We start from the raw sequence: 18,866 nt of genomic DNA, 5'->3' as shown, positions 1-18,866 counted from the left end.
TGGTTTACTATCATTATAGCCATTCTAGTAGGTGTCAATTGGTATCTTATTGTGGGTTTGATTTACATTTCCCTAATATTAATGATATTGGGCATCTTGTGAGGTGCTTCTTAGCCAACAGTATGTCTTTTTTGGAGAAATGCCTATTCGGATCCCTTGCTAATTTTTGATTTGGGTTGTTTTTTGTTGTTGAGTTACAGAAATTATGTATTATGGATATTATTCCCTGATCAGATATGTGATTGGCAAATATTTTCTCCTATTTTGTAGGTGGTTTTTCACTATTTTGGATAGTCTCCTTTGATGCGCAAAGATCTTAATTTTGATACCCAGTTTGTCTATTTTTTTATTGTCTGTGCTTTTGTTTTCAGATCCATTAAATTGTTGCAGAATCTAGTATCATCAAGGTTTCCCTCATTTTTTCCTAAGAGTTTTAAAATTTTAACTCTTAAGTTTAGATTGTTGACCTATTTTGGGGCAATTTTTGTGCATGGCATTACATAAGGGTCCAACTCCATTATTTTGTATGCCGATATCCAGTTTTCAGGCAATATTTGTTGAGGAAAAAAAAAACAAACCTCTCCTACTGAATTCTTGTCATCTTTGTTAAAAATCAATTGACTCTATATATGCTAGGGTTTATTTATGGGCTTTCTGTTTTATTCCATTGGTTTACATGTTTGTCCTTGTGACAGTATCATATTTTCTTTTTAATGATGTCTGAATTTATTTCCAGATTTTCATTATAAAGCATATATTCTTTGTAATCAGAAAAAAATATTAAATAAATATACAAACGACCCTCTCTTGACCTGTTTTTCCATTTAGATTCTTCATTTTCCTTGCCCTCCCTTCATAGTCACTCTCCCACATACTAAAATTAGAATGATACAGAGAAGATTAGCATGGACCCTGCGCAAGGATGACATAGTCACTCTCCTAAATTGTATGTTCTACTCTTAACCTCACATTATTTTTTAAAATTCCTGTATAATTAACATTCAATGTTCTATTAGTTTCAGATGTACAATATAGTGATTCAACATTTGTATACATTACTCAGTGCTCATCATGATAAATGAATTCTAATCCCCTTCACGTATTTCATCCATCCCCCCCACCCAACTCCCTTCTGACAACCACCAGTTTGTTTTCTGTATTTGAGTCTGGTTTTGTTTGTTTGTTCTGTTTCTTAAATTCCACATATGAGTGAAATCATATGGCTTTTGACTTTCTCTGAGTTATTTCACTTAAAATTATACTCTCTATTATATATATATATATATATATATATATATATATATATATAAATGCAGTGCTCCTTATGAGAAGTGCACTCTTAATCCCCTTCATCTATTTCACCCATTACCCCTACCCACCACCCCTCTGGTAACCATCATTATGTTCTGTATAGTTTCAATTGTTTGTTTTGGTTTATCTCTTTGTTCATTTGTTTTGTTTTTAAATTCCACATATGAATGAAATCATATAGTATGTATCTTTCTTTGATTAATCTCACTTAGCATTATACCCTCAAGTCCAACCACGTTGTTGGAAATGGCAAGATTTCATTCGTTTTTATGGTTCAGTAATATCCCAATATATATATATATATATATACTACATCTTCTTTATTCATCTATGGATCTAAGCTTGGATTGCTTCTGTATTTTGGCTATTATAAATAATGCTGCAATAAACATAAGGCTGCGTATATCGTTTTGAATTAGTGTTTTTGTATTCTTTGGGTAAATATCCTATAGTGGAATTACTGAATCATGTTGTAATTCTCTTTTTAATTTTTTGAGGAAACTCCATACTGTTTGCATTCCCACCAACAGTGTAGGAGGGTTCCCCTTTCTCTGCATCCTCACCAACAACTGTCATTTCCTGACTTGTTAATGTTAGCCATTCTGAATGGTGTGAGGTGATATCTCATTGTGGTTTTGATTTGCTTTTCCCTGATGATGAGTGATATTGAGCATCTTCTCATGTGTCTGTTGACCATCTATATGTCTTCTTTGACCATCTAATATGTTCATGTCTCTTGTCCATTTTTAATGGGATTCTTTGCTTCTTGGGTGTTGAGTTGTATAAGTTTTATGTATATTTTGGATATTAACCCTTTATCAAATATGTCATTTGCAAATATCTTCTCCCATTCAGTAGGTTGTCTTTTAGTTTTATTGATAGTTTCCTTTGCTGGGCAGAGGCTTTTTATTTTGGTCTAGTCCCAGTAGTTTGTTTTTGCTTTTGTTTCCCTGGCCTCAAGAGACATATCTAGAAAAATGTTGCTACTGCTGATGTCAGAAAATATTGCTTGTGCTTTCTTCTAGGATTTTTCTGGTTTCAGGTCTCAAATTTAGGTCATTAATACATTTGGGTTTACTTTTGTATATGGTATAAGAAAGTGGTCCAGTTTCATTCTTTTGCATATAGCCGTCTAGTTTTTTCAACACTATTTGCTGAAGAGACTTTCTTTTTCCCATTGGATATTTGTGCCTCCTTTGTCAAAGGTTAATTGACCATATAATCGTGGGTTTATTTCTGGGCTCTCTATTCTGTTACATTGATCTGTCTGTCTATTTCTGTGCCAGTACCATACTGTTTTCATTACTACAGCTTCCTGGTAAATCTTGAATTCTGAGATTGTGACACTGCCAGATTTGTTCTTCTTTCTCAATATTGCTTTGTATATTGGGGTCTTTTGTGGTTCAATACAAATTAAAGGATAATTTGTTTTAGTTCTGTGAAAAATACTGTTGGTATTTTGATGGGGATTGCATTAATTCTGTAGATTGCTTTAGGTACTATGGACATTTTAACAATATTTTTTCTCCCAGTCCATGAGCATAAACATTGAATAGCATTTCATTTGTGTCATCTTTAGTTTCTTTCATCAATACTTCATAGTTTTCAGACTACAAGTCTTTCACCTCCTTCATTAAGTTCATTCATAAGTATTTTATTATTTTTGATGCGATTATAAATGAAATTGTTTTCTTAATTTCTTTTTATGCTACTTCATTATTAGAGTATAGAAATGCAATAGATTTGTATACATTGTTTTTATATCCTGTGACCTTACTGAATTCATTTATCAGTTCTAGTAGTTTTTTGGTGGATTCTTGAGGGTTTTCTGTGTATAGTATCATGAAATATGTAAACAGTGAAAGTTTTACTTATTCCTTAACAATCTGAATGCCTTTTATTTCTTTTTATTTGCTTGCTCTGTCTAGGACTTCCAGTGCTATGCTGAATAAAAGTGGTGAGATTAGATATCCTTATCTTGTCCTGACTTTAGGGAAGAAGCTCTCAGTTTTTCCCCATTAGTCTTTGAATTTGTTGAGACTTGTTTTGTGACCTAACTTCTGATCTGTTCTAGAAAATGTCCCATGTATACTTGAAAAGAATGTGTATTCTACTGTTTTAGGATGGAATGCCCTGAATGTATTTGTAAGAGCCAGGTGGTCCAATGTGTCCTTCATAGCTAGTGTTTCCTTGCTGATTTGCTGTTTGAATGATCTATCCATTGATGTAAATGGAATGTTAAAGTCCCCTACTATTATTGTATTACTATTGATTACTTCCTTTATGTTTGTTAATAGCTGCTTTACATATTTGGGTGCGTCCTTGTTGGGTGCATAAAATTTACAATTATATATTCTTGTTGGATATGCTCTTTATGATTATACAGGGTCCTTCTTTTTCTCTTGTTACAGTCTTTGTTTTAAAGTCTCTTTTTTCTGATATAAGTATTGATACTCTGGCTTTCTTTTAACTTCCATTTGCATGCTATTTACTTTACTATCCCTTCACTTTCAATCTGTGTTTTTAGGTCTCATGTGAATATCTTGTAGGCAGCACATAGATGGGGTATTGCTTTTTTAATTCATTTCGTTACTCTATGTCTTTTGATTAGAGCATTTAGGAAATTACACTGAAAGTAATTATTTTTTTTTAATTTTATTATGTTATGTTAATCACCATACATTACATCATTAGTTTTTGATGTAGTGTTCCATGATTCATTGTTTGCATATAACACCCAGTACTCCATTCAGTAAGTGCCCTCTTTAATACCCATCACCAGGCTAACCCATCCCGCCACCCCCCTCCCCTCTAGAACCCTCAGTTAGTTTCTCAGAGTCCATAGTCTCTCATAGTTCGTCTCCCCCTCTGTAGATCCCCCCCTTCATTTTTCCCTTCCTACTATCTTCTTCTTTTTTTTAACATATAATGTATTATTTGTTTCAGAGGTACAGGTCTGTGATTCAACAGTCTTACACAATTCACAGTGCTCACCATAGCACATACCCTCCCCAATGTCTATCACCCAGCCACCCCATCCCTCCCACCCCCCACCACTCCAGTAACCCTCAGTTTGTTTCCTGAGATTAAGAATTCCTCATATCAGGGAGGTCATATGATACATGTCTTTCTCTGATTGATTTATTTCGATCAACATAATACCCTCCAGTTCCATCCATGTCATTGCAAATGGCAAGATTTCATCCCTTTTGATGACTGCATAATATTCCATTGTATGTATATGTGTGTGTGTGTGTATATATATATATATATATATATATATATATATATATATATATACAGCACATCTTCTTTATCCATTCATCTGTCGATGATATCTTGGCTCTTTCCATAGTTTGGCTATTGCGGTCATTGCTGCTATAAACATCGGGGTGCATGTACCCCTTCAGATGCCTACATTTGTACCTTTAGGCTAAGTACCCTGTAGTGCAATTGCTGGGTCGTAGGGTAGCTCTATTTTCAACTTTTTGAGGAACCTCCATACTGTTTTCCAGGGTGGCTGCACCAGCTTGCATTCCCACCAATAGTGTAGGAGGGTTCCCCTTTCTATGCATCCCTGCCAACATCTGTCCTTTCCTGATTTGTTAATTTTAGTCATTCTGAATGGTGTGAGGTAGTTTCTCATTGAGGTTTTGATTTGGATTTCCCTGATGCCGAGTGATGTTGAGCACTTTTTCATGTGTCTGTTGGCCATTTGAATGTCTTCTTTGGAAAAATGTCTGTTCATGTCTTCTGCCCATTTCCTGATTAGATCATTTGTTCTTTGAGTTTTGAGTTTGATAAGTTCTTCGTAGATTTTGGGTACTAGCCCTTTATCTGATATGTCATTTGCAAATATCTTCTCCCATTCTGTCGGTTGTCTTTTGGTTTGTTGACTGTTTCCTTTGCTGTGCAAAAGCTTTTTATCTTGAAGAAGTCCCAATAGTTCATTTTGCCCTTGCTTCCCTTGCCTTTGGCGATGTTTCTAGGAAGAGGTTGCTGCGGCTGAGGTCGAAGAGGTTGCTGCCTCTGTTCTCCTTTAGGATTTTGATGGACTCCTGTTTCACATTGAGGTCTTTCAGCCATTTTGAGTCCGTTTTTGTTTGTGTGGTGTAAGGAAATGGTCCAGTTTCATTCTTCTGCATGTGGCTGTCCAATTTTCCCAACACCATTTATTGGAGAGACTGTCTTTTTTCCATTGGACATTCTTTCCTGCTTTGTCAAAGATTAGTTGACCATAGAGTTGAGGGTCCATTTCTGGGCTCTCTATTCTGTTCCATTGATCTATGTGTCTGTTTTTGTGCCAGTACCATACTGTCTTGATGATGACAGCTTTGTAATAGACCTTGCAGTCCGGAATAGTGATGCCACCAGCTTTGCTTTTCTTTTTCAACATTCCTCTGGCTATTCGGGGTCTTTTCTGGTTCCATACAAATTTTAGGATTATTTGCTCCATTTCTTTGAAAAAAGCTGATGGTATTTTGATAGGGATTGCATTAAATGTGTAGATTGCTATAGGTAGCATTGACATCTTCACAATATTTGTTCTTCCAATCCATGAGCATGGAACATTTTTCCATTTCTTTGTGTGTTCCTCAATTTCTTCATGAGTATTTTATAGTTTTCTGAGTACAGATTCTTTGCCTCTTTGGTTAGATTTATTCCTGGGTATCTTATGTTTTGGGGTGCAATTGTAAATGGGATCGACTCCTTAATTTCTCTTTCTTCTGTCTTGTTGTTGGTGTATAGGAATGCCACTGATTTCTCTGCATTGATTTAATATCCTGCCACTTTACTGAATTCCTGTATGAGTTCTAGCAGTTTTGGGGTGGAGTCTTTTGGGTTTTCCACAGAAAGTATCATATCATCTGCCAAGAATGAGAGTTTGACTTCTTCTTTGCCAATTTGGATGCCTTTGATTTCTTTTTGTTGTCTGATTGCTGTGGCTAGGACTTCCAATACTATGTTGAATAGCAGTGGTGAGAGTGGACATCCCTGCCGTGTTCCTGACCTTAGGGGGAAAGCTCTCAGTTTTTCCCCATTGAGAATGATATTTGCTGTGGGTTTTTCATAGATGGCTTTTATGATATTGAGGTATGTACCCTCTATTCCTATAGTCTGAAGAGTTTTGATCAAGAAAGGATGCTGTACTTTGTCCAATGCTTTTTCTGCATCTATTGAGAGGATCATATGGTTTTTGTTCTTTCTTTTATTAATGTATTGTATCACATTGATTGATTTGTGGATGTTGAACCAACCTTGTAGCCCAGGAATAAATTCCACTTGGTCGTGGTAAATAATCCTTTTAATGTACTGTTGGATCGTATTGGCTAGTATTTTGGTGAGAATTTTTGCATCCATGTTCATCAGGGATATTGGTCTGTAATTCTCCTTTTTGATGGGGTCTTTGTCTGTTTTGGGGATCAAGGTAATGTGGCCTCCTAAAATGAGTTTGGAAGTTTTCCTTCCATTTCTATTTTTTGGAACAGTTTCAGAAGAGTAGGTATTAATTCTTCTTGAAATGTTTGGTAGAATTCCCCTGGGAAGCCATCTGGCCCTGGGCTCTTGTTTGTTGGGAGATTTTTGATGACTGCTTCAATTTCCTTAGTGGTTATAGGTCTGTTCAGGTGTTCTATTTCTTCCTGGTTCAGTTTGGTAGTTTATACATATCTAGGAATGCATCCATTTCTTCCAGATTATCTAATTTGCTGGCATGTAGTTGTTCATAATATGTTCTTATAATTGTTTGTATTTCTTTGGTGTTGGTTCTGATCTCTCCACATTCATTCATGATTATATTTATTTGGGTCATTTTTCTTTTTGGTAAGTCTGGGCAGGGGTTTATCAATCTTATTAATTCTTTCAAAGAACCAGCTTCTAGTATCATTGATCTGTTCTACTCTTCTTTTGGTTTCTATTTCATTGATTTCTGCTCTGATCTTTATTATTTCTCTTCTGCTGGGCTTAGGCTTTATTTGCTCTTCTTTCTCTAGCTCCTTTAGGTGTAGGGTTAGGTTGTATATTTGAGACCTTTCTTGTTTCTTGAGAAAGACTTGTATTGCTATATACTTCCTCTTAGGACTGCCTTTGCTGCATCCCAAAGATTTTGAACAGTTGTGTTTTCATTTTCATTGGTTTCCATGAATTTTTTTAATTCTTCTTTAATTTCCTGGTTGACCCATTCATTCTTTAGTAGGATGCTCTTTAGCCTCCATGTATTTGAGTTCTTTCTGACTCTCCTCTTGTGATTGAGTTCTAGTTTCAAAGCACTGTAGTCTGAAAATAGGCAGGGAATGATCCCAGTCTTTTGGTACCAGTTGAGACCTGATTTGTGACCTAGGATGTGATCTATTCTGGAGAATGTTCCATGGGCACTAGAGAAGAATGTGTATTCTGTTGCTTTGGGATAGAACGTTCTGAATATATCTGTGAAGTCCATTTGGTCCAGTGTGTCATTTAAAGTCTTTATTTCCTTGTTGATCTTTTGCTTAGATGATCTGTCCATTTCAGTGAGGGAGGTGTTAACGTTCCCCACTATTATTGTATTGTTGTTGTGTGTTTCTTTGCTTTTGTTATTAATTGCCTTATAATAGGCTGCTCCCATGTTAGGGACATATATATTTACAATTGTTCGATCTACTTGTTGGATACACCCTTTAAGTATGATACAGTGTCCTTCCTCATCTCTTATTATAATCTTTGGTTTAAAATCTAATTTGTCTGATATAAGGATTGCCACCCCAGCTTTCTTTTGGTGTCCATTAGCATGGTAAATCGTTTTCCACCCCCTCACTTTCAATCTGGGGGTGTCTTTGTGTCTAAAATGAGTCTCTTGCAGACAGCATATCGATGGGTCTTGGTTTTTTATCCAATCTGATAGCCTGTGTCTTTTGATTGGGGCATTTAGCCCATTTACATTCAGGGTAACTATTGAAAGATAGGAATTTAGTGCCATTGTATTGCCTGTAAGGTGCCTGTTACTGCATATTGTCTGTGTTCCTTTCTGGTCTATGTTGCTTTTAGGCTCTCTCTTTGCTTAGAGGACCCCTTTCGATATTTCTTATAGGGCTGGTTTTGTGTTTGCAAATTCCTTTAGTTTTTGTTTTTCCTGGAAGCTTTTTATCTCTCCTTCTATTTTCAATGACAGCGTAGCTGGATATAGTATTCTTGGCTGCATATTTTTCTCATTTAGTGCTCTGAATATATCCTGCCAGTCCTTTCTGGCCTGCCAGGTCTCTGTGGATAGGTCTGTTGCCAATCTAATGTTTCTACCATTGTAGGTTACAGATCTCTTGTCCCGAGCTGCTTTCAGGATTTTCTCTTTGTCTCTCAAACTAGTAAGTTTTACTATTAGATGTCGGGGTGTTGACCTATTTTTATTGATTTTTGACGAGGGTTCTCTGTGCCTCCTGGATTTTGATGCCTGTTTCCTTCCCCAAATTAGGGAAGTTCTCTGCTATAATTTGCTTCAATATACCTTCTGCCTCTCTCTCTCTTTCTTCTTCTTCTGGGATCCCAATTATTTTAATATTGTTTCGTCTTATGGTATCACTTGTCTCTCGAATTCTGCCCTCATGATCCAGTAGTTGTTTATCTCTCTTTTTCTCAGCTTGTTTATTTTCCATCATTTGGTCTTCTATATCACTAATTTCTCTTCTGCCTCATTTATCCTAGCAGTTACAGCCTCCATTTTTGATTGCACCTCATTAACAGCCTTTCTGATTTTGACTTGGTTAGATTTTAGTTCTTTTATTTCTCCAGAAAGGGTTTCTCTAATATCCTCCATGCCTTTTTCAAGCCCAGCTAGTATCTTTAAAATCGTCATTCTGAGCTCTAGTTCCGACATCTTACTAGTGTTCATATTGCTTAGCAGTTGGTACTGCCTCTTATTCTTTTTTTTGAGGTGATTTTGTCCGTCTTGTCATTTTGTCCAGAGGACAATAGATGAATGAGAGAACAAAATGCTAACAGGGTAACAACAACCCCAGAAAAATATACACTAAACAAATCAGAAGTGACCTGGAACCAGGGCAAAAGAAAGGGAAAGAAAGAAAAAGAAAAAAACAAGAAAAATTAAAAAGATAAAAAGGGGCATCTGGGTGGCTCAGTCATTAGGCATCTGCCTTTGGCTCAGGTCATGATCCCAGGGTCCTGGGATCGACCCCCACATCGGGCTCCCTGCTCTGCAGGAAGCCTGCTTCTCCCTCTCCCACTCCCCCTGCTTGTCTTCCCTCTCTCACTGTGTCTGTCCCATAAATAAATAAAATCTTAAAAAAAAAAAAACAGAATATGATCAAATATGATCAGGTTGGTGCACAGATCAATGCCACACACTAGATTTTGGGAGTATTTTGGTCTGTTAGAAGAAAGTGTCTCCCAAAGTTTTAAAGAAAGAAGAACCTATATATGTACAAAAATAAGGGTAAATATGATGAAGGGCTGGAATATGACTGTAAAGATGAAAATTATAAAAGATTTTGTAAAAGGAATTAATAAGATAAGTTGGTTGAAAAAAGAAAGAAGAGGAATTTAAAAAAAAGGGGGGAGAGAATATGATCAGGCAGGAGACTAGAACAAAGTCATACACTAGAGATTTAGGGTATATTTTGGTCTGTTAGAAGAAACTGTATCCCAAAATTTTAAAGAGAGAACAACTTATATATATACCAAAACTAAGATTACTATGAAGGGATAGAATATGACTCTAAAAACGAAAAATAAAAAAGATTTTTAGAAAAGGGATTGATAAGATGTTGGTTGAAAAAGTTAAAAAGAAAAATTCAAAAAAAAAGGAAAAAGTTAAAAAAAATTAACTTTGAAAGACTAAAGTATCATGGGAAAAAAAAGTCATGAATTCTTTGTGCTATATTCTCCTAGTGCTGGAGTTCTGCCGTTCTCATTGATTGGTAAACTTGGTCTTGGCTGGCTGTTCTTGCTGATCTTCTGGGGGAGGGTCCTGTTGCTGTGGTTCTCAAAGGTCTTTGCCGGAGGTGGAATTGACCCGCCCTTGCTGGTCTGGGCTAAGTAATCTACTCGGGTTTGCTCTCGGGAGCTTTTGTTCCCTGCAAGCTTTCTGTACAGCTTTGGAGGACGAGAGTGAAAATGGCAGCCTCCCAGTCTCTGCCCTGGAGGAGCCAAGAGCTCGGGGCCCCACTCCTCAGTGTGCCCCCAGAGAAAAGCAGTCAATCACTCCCGTCTCCCTGGTCTCCATCCGCACTCCGTGCTCACCCGGCCTGTGACCAAGCATTTTTATTTCTCTCACATGACCCCGTTTGGATCTCCAAACCCAGAAGATTCCTGCAGTGCGCTCCCGCACCGCTCCTCCCAGGGGAGGAAGGGGAGTCTCCACGGATCTGCCGCTTGTTGGGTCCCTGCTGGAGGATCAGTGGCCCGAATGTGCCACAGATCACAGTTTATGGCAACCCCAAGCTGAGAGCCCGCTCCTCTGCTTTGTCTCTGCAGCCAGCTTCCCCGCTCCGATCCCTGGGAGCTCTGCTGCACTCAGGCACCCCCGGTCTTTCTGTGACCCCGTGGGTCCTGAGACCACACTGTCCCAGAAAGGGTTCCACCCCCCGCTTAGTCACTGGAGCGATGTCCCTCAGCGGAGCTGACTTCTAAAAGTTCCGATTTTGTGCTCCGCTGCTCTATCACTTGCCAGTAGGGACTGATGGAGGCACCCCCCTGCCGTCTATCCTCCCTAATATCACCTCGGATTCACTTCTCCGCCCGTCCTACCTTCTAGAAAGTGATCGCTTTTCTATTCAGAGAGTTGCTGCTATTCTTTTCTTCAATCTCCTGTTGAGTTTATAGGTGTTCGGAATGGTTTGATCCCTATCTAGCTGAATTCCTGGGACCAGATGAAATTTAGGTCTCCTACTCCTCTGCCACCTTGCTCTTGTTCTCTGAAAGTAATTATTGATAGGTATGTATTTACTGTCATTTTGTTACTTTTTTTTTTTTTTTTTAGTTCTTGTCTCTTCCTTCTTTTGCACTTTTCTCTGAGGGTTTGCTGGCTTTCTTTGATATACTTGATTTTTTTTCTTTTTTCTTTTTTATCTGTTAGTGGTTTTTGATTTGTGGTTACCATTTTATTTATATATAACATGTATGTAGCAGACTATATTAAGTTGATGGTCACTTAAATTTGAACCTATTCTAAAAGCACTAACGTTTTACATCTTCTCCCCCATGTTTTAGGTATATAGTGTTCTACTTTGCATTCTTTTATTTTGTGAATCCTTTGACTGATTTTTATAGATATACTTAATTTTACTGCTTTTGTGCTTCCTATTTTTCTTATTCCTACCTCAAAAATTCCCCTTTAAGTTTTCTTGTAAGGCCAGCTTAGTGATGATTAATTCCTTTAACATTTGTTCGTCTGGACAACTAGTTATCTTTCCTTCTATTATGAATGATAGTATACATGAAACAGTATTCTTGGTTATAGATTTTTCCTTTCAGCCCTTTGAATATATAAATGTGCTCTCTTCCAGCCTGCAAAATTTTTGCCAAAGATCAGCTGTTAGCCGTATGGGGTTTGCCTTGGATTTAACTATTTTATTTTCTGTTGATGCTTTTACAATTCTCTATCACTACTTTTTGCCATTTTAATTATTGTGTGTCTTGGTGTGGACCTTCTTGGGTTGATTTTTTTTGGGGTCTCTCTGTGCTTCCTGGATCTGGATTTCTGTTTCTTTCCCCAGATTAGGGAAGTTTTTACCTATCATATCTCCAAATAAAACTTATGCCCCCTTTTCTCTCTCTTCTCCTTTGGGATCCCTATAATGCAAATGTTATGCTTGATGGTGTCACTGAGTGCCCTTAATCTATTCTCATTTTTTATTCTTTTTTTCTTTCTCCTGTTCAACTTGTTTTCCATTACTCTGTCCTTCAGGTTGTTGATCCATTCTTCTGCTTCCTCTAGTCTATTATTTATTCCCTCTAGTGTACTTTTTTTCTCAGTTATTGAGGTGTTCATCTCCAATTGGTGCTTTTTAATACTTTCTATCTCCTTAAGGATCTCATTGAGATCCTCCTCTCTTTTCTTAATGCCAGTGTATATCTTTATGACCATACTTAAATTTTCTGAGACATGTTGTTTATCAATTTCATTTAGCTCTTTTGCTTTTTTTTTTTTATCTTGTTCTTTCATTTCGGACATATTCCTTTGTCTCCTCATTTTGTCTAACTGTATGTCTGTTTCTATATATTAAGAAGGTCACCAGGAGGCCTGGGTGGCTCAGTCGATTAAGTGTCTGCCTTCAGCTCAGATCATGATCTCAGGATCCTGGGATCAAGTCCCACATCAGGCTCCTTGCTCAGCAGGGAGTCTGCTTCTCCCTCTGCCTGCAGCTCTCTCTGCTTGTGTGCTCTCTCTCTCCCTCTCTCTCTCTCTGACAAATAAATAAATAAAATCTAAAAAACAACAACAACAACAACAAAAAAACTGTCAGCTATGTCTCCTGCTCTTCAAAGTAGTGTCTTTATAAAGAAGAGGTCCTATAGTGCCCTGCAGTGCAATGTTCCCTTTACCAGAACCTGGCACTTCATAGGTGTCTTCTCTGTATGTTGTATGTGTCCTTCTGTTCTGGCTGAGCCACATTTGCCTTCATTCCAGTCATCTGCAATTGCTCTCTCTGCCTATTGTGGGCAAAGTTTGGTCCCTGTTTGTTAATGGGTCAGTCTGGGGCCACCTTGGATGAGTTGAGTCAGATCAGGCATTTGCCAGAGCTTCAGTCATGCTGAACTACAGGGATCTCTCCCTGTTTTGTCCCCTGTTAGATTTTTGTTGGTGGGAAGGCCAGCAGTCAGACCAGATGTCTACTCCCAGCTCACTGGTGAGGCTGCAGTGGAGCTGGTTGTGTGTGGTTATCTTCCTCTATCCCTGGGGCAGGAGTCACTTTGGAGTGTTGCTGGCCCCCGTCAGGGCTGTGAGGTGTTAGAAAGGTTTGTGCTGGTTTGCTGTGGGAGGTGACCTAGAGCTGCTTTGGAGAATGCTGGTGGAAGGAGAGTTGGATGGGGTGGATCCCGCAGAGAATACGGGGTGGGGTGCTGTTAGCAAGCTAGGTGGAAAGTGTTAGTGCTGGTTCCTGCAATTATCAGTGTACTTATGTTGGGGGGTGGGGGAGGGAAATGGTGTCCACTAGCTCTTTTGCTCTTGGAGATGTCTCCTACTAAAGATCCCTGCTCCTCCAGCACACATTCTGAGATTAGTAAGTAACTCTCCTACCTGAAAACCCACATATTTTTCAAACTGCTACTTCTGTGCTGTATCTCAGAGGGGTTGTTATGCTGTATCTTTAAGGGCCTGATCTTAGTTCTCTAGCCACATCTGGCTCTCCTAGAGCCAAGCCTGATTTTTAAAGTTCCAGGTTCTAATTACCACTGATTATAAAAACTTGTGAAGCCTAAGCTCTGGTTTTCAAAGCCAAAGGGAATTTGTCTTCCCAGTATGGGTCTCCTGTACTTGGGGTGCCTATTGTGGGGTATGTTCCTCTCCTTTCTCCATAGTTGTGGTGTCCCTCCTTCCCATGGACGGTCTTGAGGGTCATTTTGGTTCCCAACTGTGCCCCTGCCCTTCCTACCATTTTCAATGTGGCCTCTTCTCTAAGATTAACTGTGGCAAATCTGTCCTGCCAGGCTCCAGGTCATTTTCTGGATTATTTACACTGATGTGCATGTTATCTAGGTGTATCCCTGAGAGGAGGTGAGCTTAGGATCTTCCTACTCCACCACCTTTTCAGAAGCTCTAACCTCAGTATTTTTAATATTTTTTCCAAAGATCTTCTATTAATAAGAAAAAAACAAGAAAAAAAAAACCCAATAAGTAAATGATACGCAGGCACAAAAATGGGAATGCAACTGGCCAAAATGAAGTAACTGATGTTTAATATTACTAGAATTTAGGAAAGTGAACATTAAAAATTTTAAAATAAACTAACACATAATTTGACAGAAACTTAAAAAATATTCTGTCTGGTAAGATGTGGAATAAAGGAACTTTTATTTGCCCCTAGGAATGTGTGAATAACTTACTATTTTGGAAACTAAATGGCAGTTGTTATATTAAAACCTAAAACATTTAGGGGTGCCTGGGTGGCTCAGTTGTTAAGCGTCTGCCTTCAGCTCAGGTCATGATCCCGGGGTCCTGGGATCGAGTCCCACATCGGGCTCCCTGCTCGGCAGGAAGCCTGCTTCTCCCTCTCCCACTCCCCTTGCTTGTGTTCCTGCTCTCGCTATCTCTCTCTCTCTGTCAAATAAATAAATAAAATCTTAAAAAAAAAAAAAAAACCTAAAACATTTATCCCTTTATTGTAATTTTGGGCATCTCTCCTACATAATTAACATTGTTAGTATATAAGGACATAATGTTTTGATGTCATTTAAAGCAAATAATTTTTTTTAAATTAATGTATATATATCAAAGTTATATTAACTTTAAAAATATTTCCCTTAGGGAGAAAGTCTCTTTATGTAAGCACTTCACAAAGATAATTTATTTATGTGATATGATAATGATTCTGGGAAGAACATAAATGGCACTAAAATTTACTAGTGTTCACAGGTCCTTAAACTAAAACCCTAAAAGTTTTGCTGTGCTATTTATTTATTCATTAGTTAGATAGTTCTACAAAAATTGAACATGCTGGAAATGAAAATATGTTAAAGCAATTGAGTCCTGACAGTTCTCAGATAAAACAGTTAACCATTTATTTTAAAGATAAGAAAATAATGCCGAAAGCCTTAAATATAACTCTGCTTAAAAATTTTAGTGGAAATAACTTTGTCTATTTATCAAATTTATGCAAGGGATATTTATATTTTTCACATGATTTTATTACATCCAAATGTTACCATCAATTTTAAAAGTTGGCCTTTACATTTCATATAAAATTTCATGATAAAAAATTTACAAAATGAAGTTTTGTAGCAATTTAGACACACGGTAACAATCAGGACATGCATATGCTAAAAATAGATTTACATAGTAGTATATATAAAAAGAAATGAGAAATCATAGACCAGCTATGGTAGACATTAGTCAGAAAAATTATTTTTAAAACATGGGCCTAATCCAGTTTGTCTTTTTTAAAATTTTTATTTATTTCAGAAAGAGAGAAAGAGAGAGAGAGAGATTGAGAGCATGACACAGGGAGAGAGAAGCATACTCCCCACTGAGCAGGGAGCCAGACACAGGGCTCGATCTCAGGACCCTGGGATCACAACCCAAGCTGAAGGTGGAAGCTTAACCAACTGAGCCACCCAAGCACCCCTGGCATAATCCAATTTGAACTGCATATTTTCACCATAGTAAATGTATTTGGACCATTCCAATAAGGATTATATCTATATTGACTTACAGACTGATGAGGGTAGTGATGGAGTTTTGGAATATAAGTGAGGTTCAATGGGGTGAGGTCCAGAGCTGACAACCAAGAAAGAATTCTTGAGACATCTTTGGTGCAAAATGGTGGTTTATTAAAGCACGGGGACAGGACCCATGGTCAGAAAGAGCTGCTGCACCAGGGTCTTGAGGAGTGGTGTTTATATACTCCAGTGTTGGGGGAAGTAAGGAAAAGGGAGATTTCAAAAGAACTTTCATATGCTAAAGAGGACCGACCTACAAGATACCTACAAGATACCTATAAGATACCAGAGTTCTTGCCATTGTCAAGTTAAGGTTGTTTTCCCCTCTAGCAAGGCATTAACATGAAGACAGTTGGGACATTCCTGGAAGAATTTCACACATGTCCCACCCAGGAGTGGGGGTTGGGGGCAGATTGCAGGGTGTCAGTTTATGCTTTGTCTTCAGCTAGACTTCTCCCATATCAGTAGGATTGCATTCTAATGGTCATTAACATCAGAGACTAGAGAGAAAAAATAAAATTAAATGTTTAAAACAGAAATCATAATGGTAAATGTATTGATTATTGTTTGGGAGGAGAATTTGATACATATTTGAGAAAAATATAAGTATAAAGGGAATAACTATTGAACACTGAGTATGCACATACATATGTATAGTATATGTTATATGTATGCATATATACTTATTTTTAAATAATTAAAATATATAAAAATGAGATTATAGAATTAATATATAAAAAAATTCATTTAGTAGTGTACTTCATATGGAATCAAGAAAAATTAAAGCCATTTTCTATAGAAAAATAGTGGGAATCTTAAAATAATAGAAATCTTAAATGAATGTTTATCTTGATAAAATATACATTGTTCAGAAAATATATGATAAGATTTTTGCAAGTCTAAGTGAAAAAATAGAAGTAACCAAATCACCCCCCAAGAAACTTGGGTGTATAGTGGCTTAAGCTAGAATATGTAAAAAAAAAAAAAGACAAATTTTATTGGAAAACATAGTCAATTTGGGACAAAACAAATTTGAGATGTTAAAAAGGAATAAAAGGATTTTCAGTTTTAGCACTGACATGTAAAAAACTTGGAAGTTGTCACTCCCATCCTTACAACTAGAAAAAAGCCAGAAAACCTAAAGATTAACAACTTTTCTTGGACCCATTAAAGAATTGTGGTCTCAGGGCAAAGAACTCCTCTGCAATGTGGAGGAATAGGTCCATTCAAACACAGACCACATCTGTTTGAAGCACAAATTGCTAGAGCCATAAATTTATATGAGCAGTTAAATGGTAATTTTGACAAATCACTGAAGGCTGAATGTGGAGTAGCATGAGTGTGAGAAACTCCTGTGGTTCACAGTATTTCAGCCAAGTCCCCCCACCCCCCCCATACCTCCCCCCGACCCAGTGTGCACGCATACACAATTTCTTTGGTTTTACCTACAGAAACATCAGAAACATTACTAGGTTCTCAAGGTGAAGTTCCAAGAAAAGATCCCCTGAGGGTTCTGCCAGGAGGAATGGGAAGTTAACCATTGTGAAACAATCACAGTGTCATTTTTATGGCAAAATCCTATTCTCTGGGGGCAAGGAATTTATCAGAGCATAATTCAGAAACTTACCTGTCCTGGATAAAGGGGGTTTGTCCCTGCTTCATTCTTCTGTAGCCTCTTTGTCTTACCTTTGGGAAAAACAAAATTAAAAATCATAGTAAAAAGGGGAAGAGGTTTCAAGGAAATAGATTGCAAATATGCATATAGGGAAATAAATAGAAATATACCTTGCATACCGCTTCTGGAAATCACAGCCTTAAGGCACAGGTTCAATAGAATACTGAGATTTAGTCAGTAGGCTATAGTATTAACCCCCGTCTCCCACACCTTATCACCATACAAGACACAAGTATAACAAGAAGGGATTGTAGCTGAAGGACTATGACAGAGATTCTGTCTGAGCTGGACTATGTATATAAGAAGGTCAAAGTCAATAGGGGAGACAAAAACAGACACTAGAAGAACCCGAAACCTCTGATACCTAGAGGTACAACAAACATTAATCACAGATGAGTTTCTAGCTAGGTTAACATAGATCTTCACTTTGTGGGCCTATTTATCTTAGTTCCTATTGCCCTATATAACTCTTTGACTTTCAACAAAAAATACAAAATGTGCAAAACAACATCAACAACAATCAAAAATGCAGTCTGAAGTTAACAAAACAATAATGAGAAACAGTCTCAGAGAGGTGACATAGATGTTGGAATGATCAGTAGGGAATAAAATGACTGATTAATATGAGCACCTGGGTGCCTCAGTTGGTTAAGTGTCTTGCCTTCAGCTCAGGTCATGATCCCAGAATCCCAGGATTAAGTCCCACATTGGGCTCCCTGCTCATCAGGGAGTCCGCTTCTCCCTCTGCCCTTTACCCTCCTTGTATTCTCTCTCACTCACTCTCGCTCTCTCAAATAAATAAAATCTTCAAAAAAAATAACTGATTAATATGATGTTAATATGTTCATGAGAATGAACACCAAAGGATTCTAAGTGACTAGTAGGAATAACTCTATGCTCCCAAATTTGACTGTTTCTTAAAAAAACATGAACTACTAAAAACTCACACAAGAAAAAATAAGATGATAGCTTTATATTTATTACAGAAATAGAGTAAAACTTTCTAAAAAGGAAAGAATCAGATTTAGATGGTTCACTGGTGAATTCTACTAACATTTAAAGAATAATACCAGTTCTCTATTCTCTGTCTCAGAATATAGAAGCAGAATGAACAATCATCCAATATTAATACATTCAGTATAAGGCCAACATCACAATACTACCAAACCCAGATAAATATAAGAAAAAGTGCAGACCAGTATCTCTTGTGAATATAGAGTCAAAAATTCTCAACAAAATATCAGCAAATAGAATTAACAATGAATGAAATGAATAATACACAAGAACACATAGAAAAAATTCCAAGTATCTGAGGATGGTTGAGTATTTGAAAACTAACCAATATAATTAATCATATAAATAGCCTAAAGAAGAAAAATCATATCCTGTCAATGCAGAAAAAGTATTTAACAAAGTACCTCACTCATTCATGATAAAACTCTCAGCAAATTAAGAATAGATGGAAACCTAATAAAGTAAAGAACATCTACAAAAAACCTACAGCTAATATCTA

At 37.2% G+C, this 18,866-nt stretch overlaps 1 non-coding gene across 1 annotated transcript; it reads left to right on the top strand.

Moving 5' to 3' along the window:
* Window positions 1-858: 858 nt before the first annotated feature.
* On the top strand, window positions 859-958 carry LOC116633362. The gene has a single exon (XR_004299651.1). It is a non-coding gene; the product is annotated as a U6 spliceosomal RNA (small nuclear RNA).
* The last annotated feature ends 17,908 nt before the right edge of the window (window positions 959-18,866 follow it).

Source organism: Phoca vitulina, unplaced genomic scaffold (genome assembly GCF_004348235.1).
Source record: "Phoca vitulina isolate PV1807 unplaced genomic scaffold, GSC_HSeal_1.0 scaffold7, whole genome shotgun sequence".
Lineage (NCBI taxonomy): Eukaryota > Metazoa > Chordata > Mammalia > Carnivora > Phocidae > Phoca > Phoca vitulina.
This window is presented reverse-complemented; position numbering and strand designations above follow the sequence as displayed.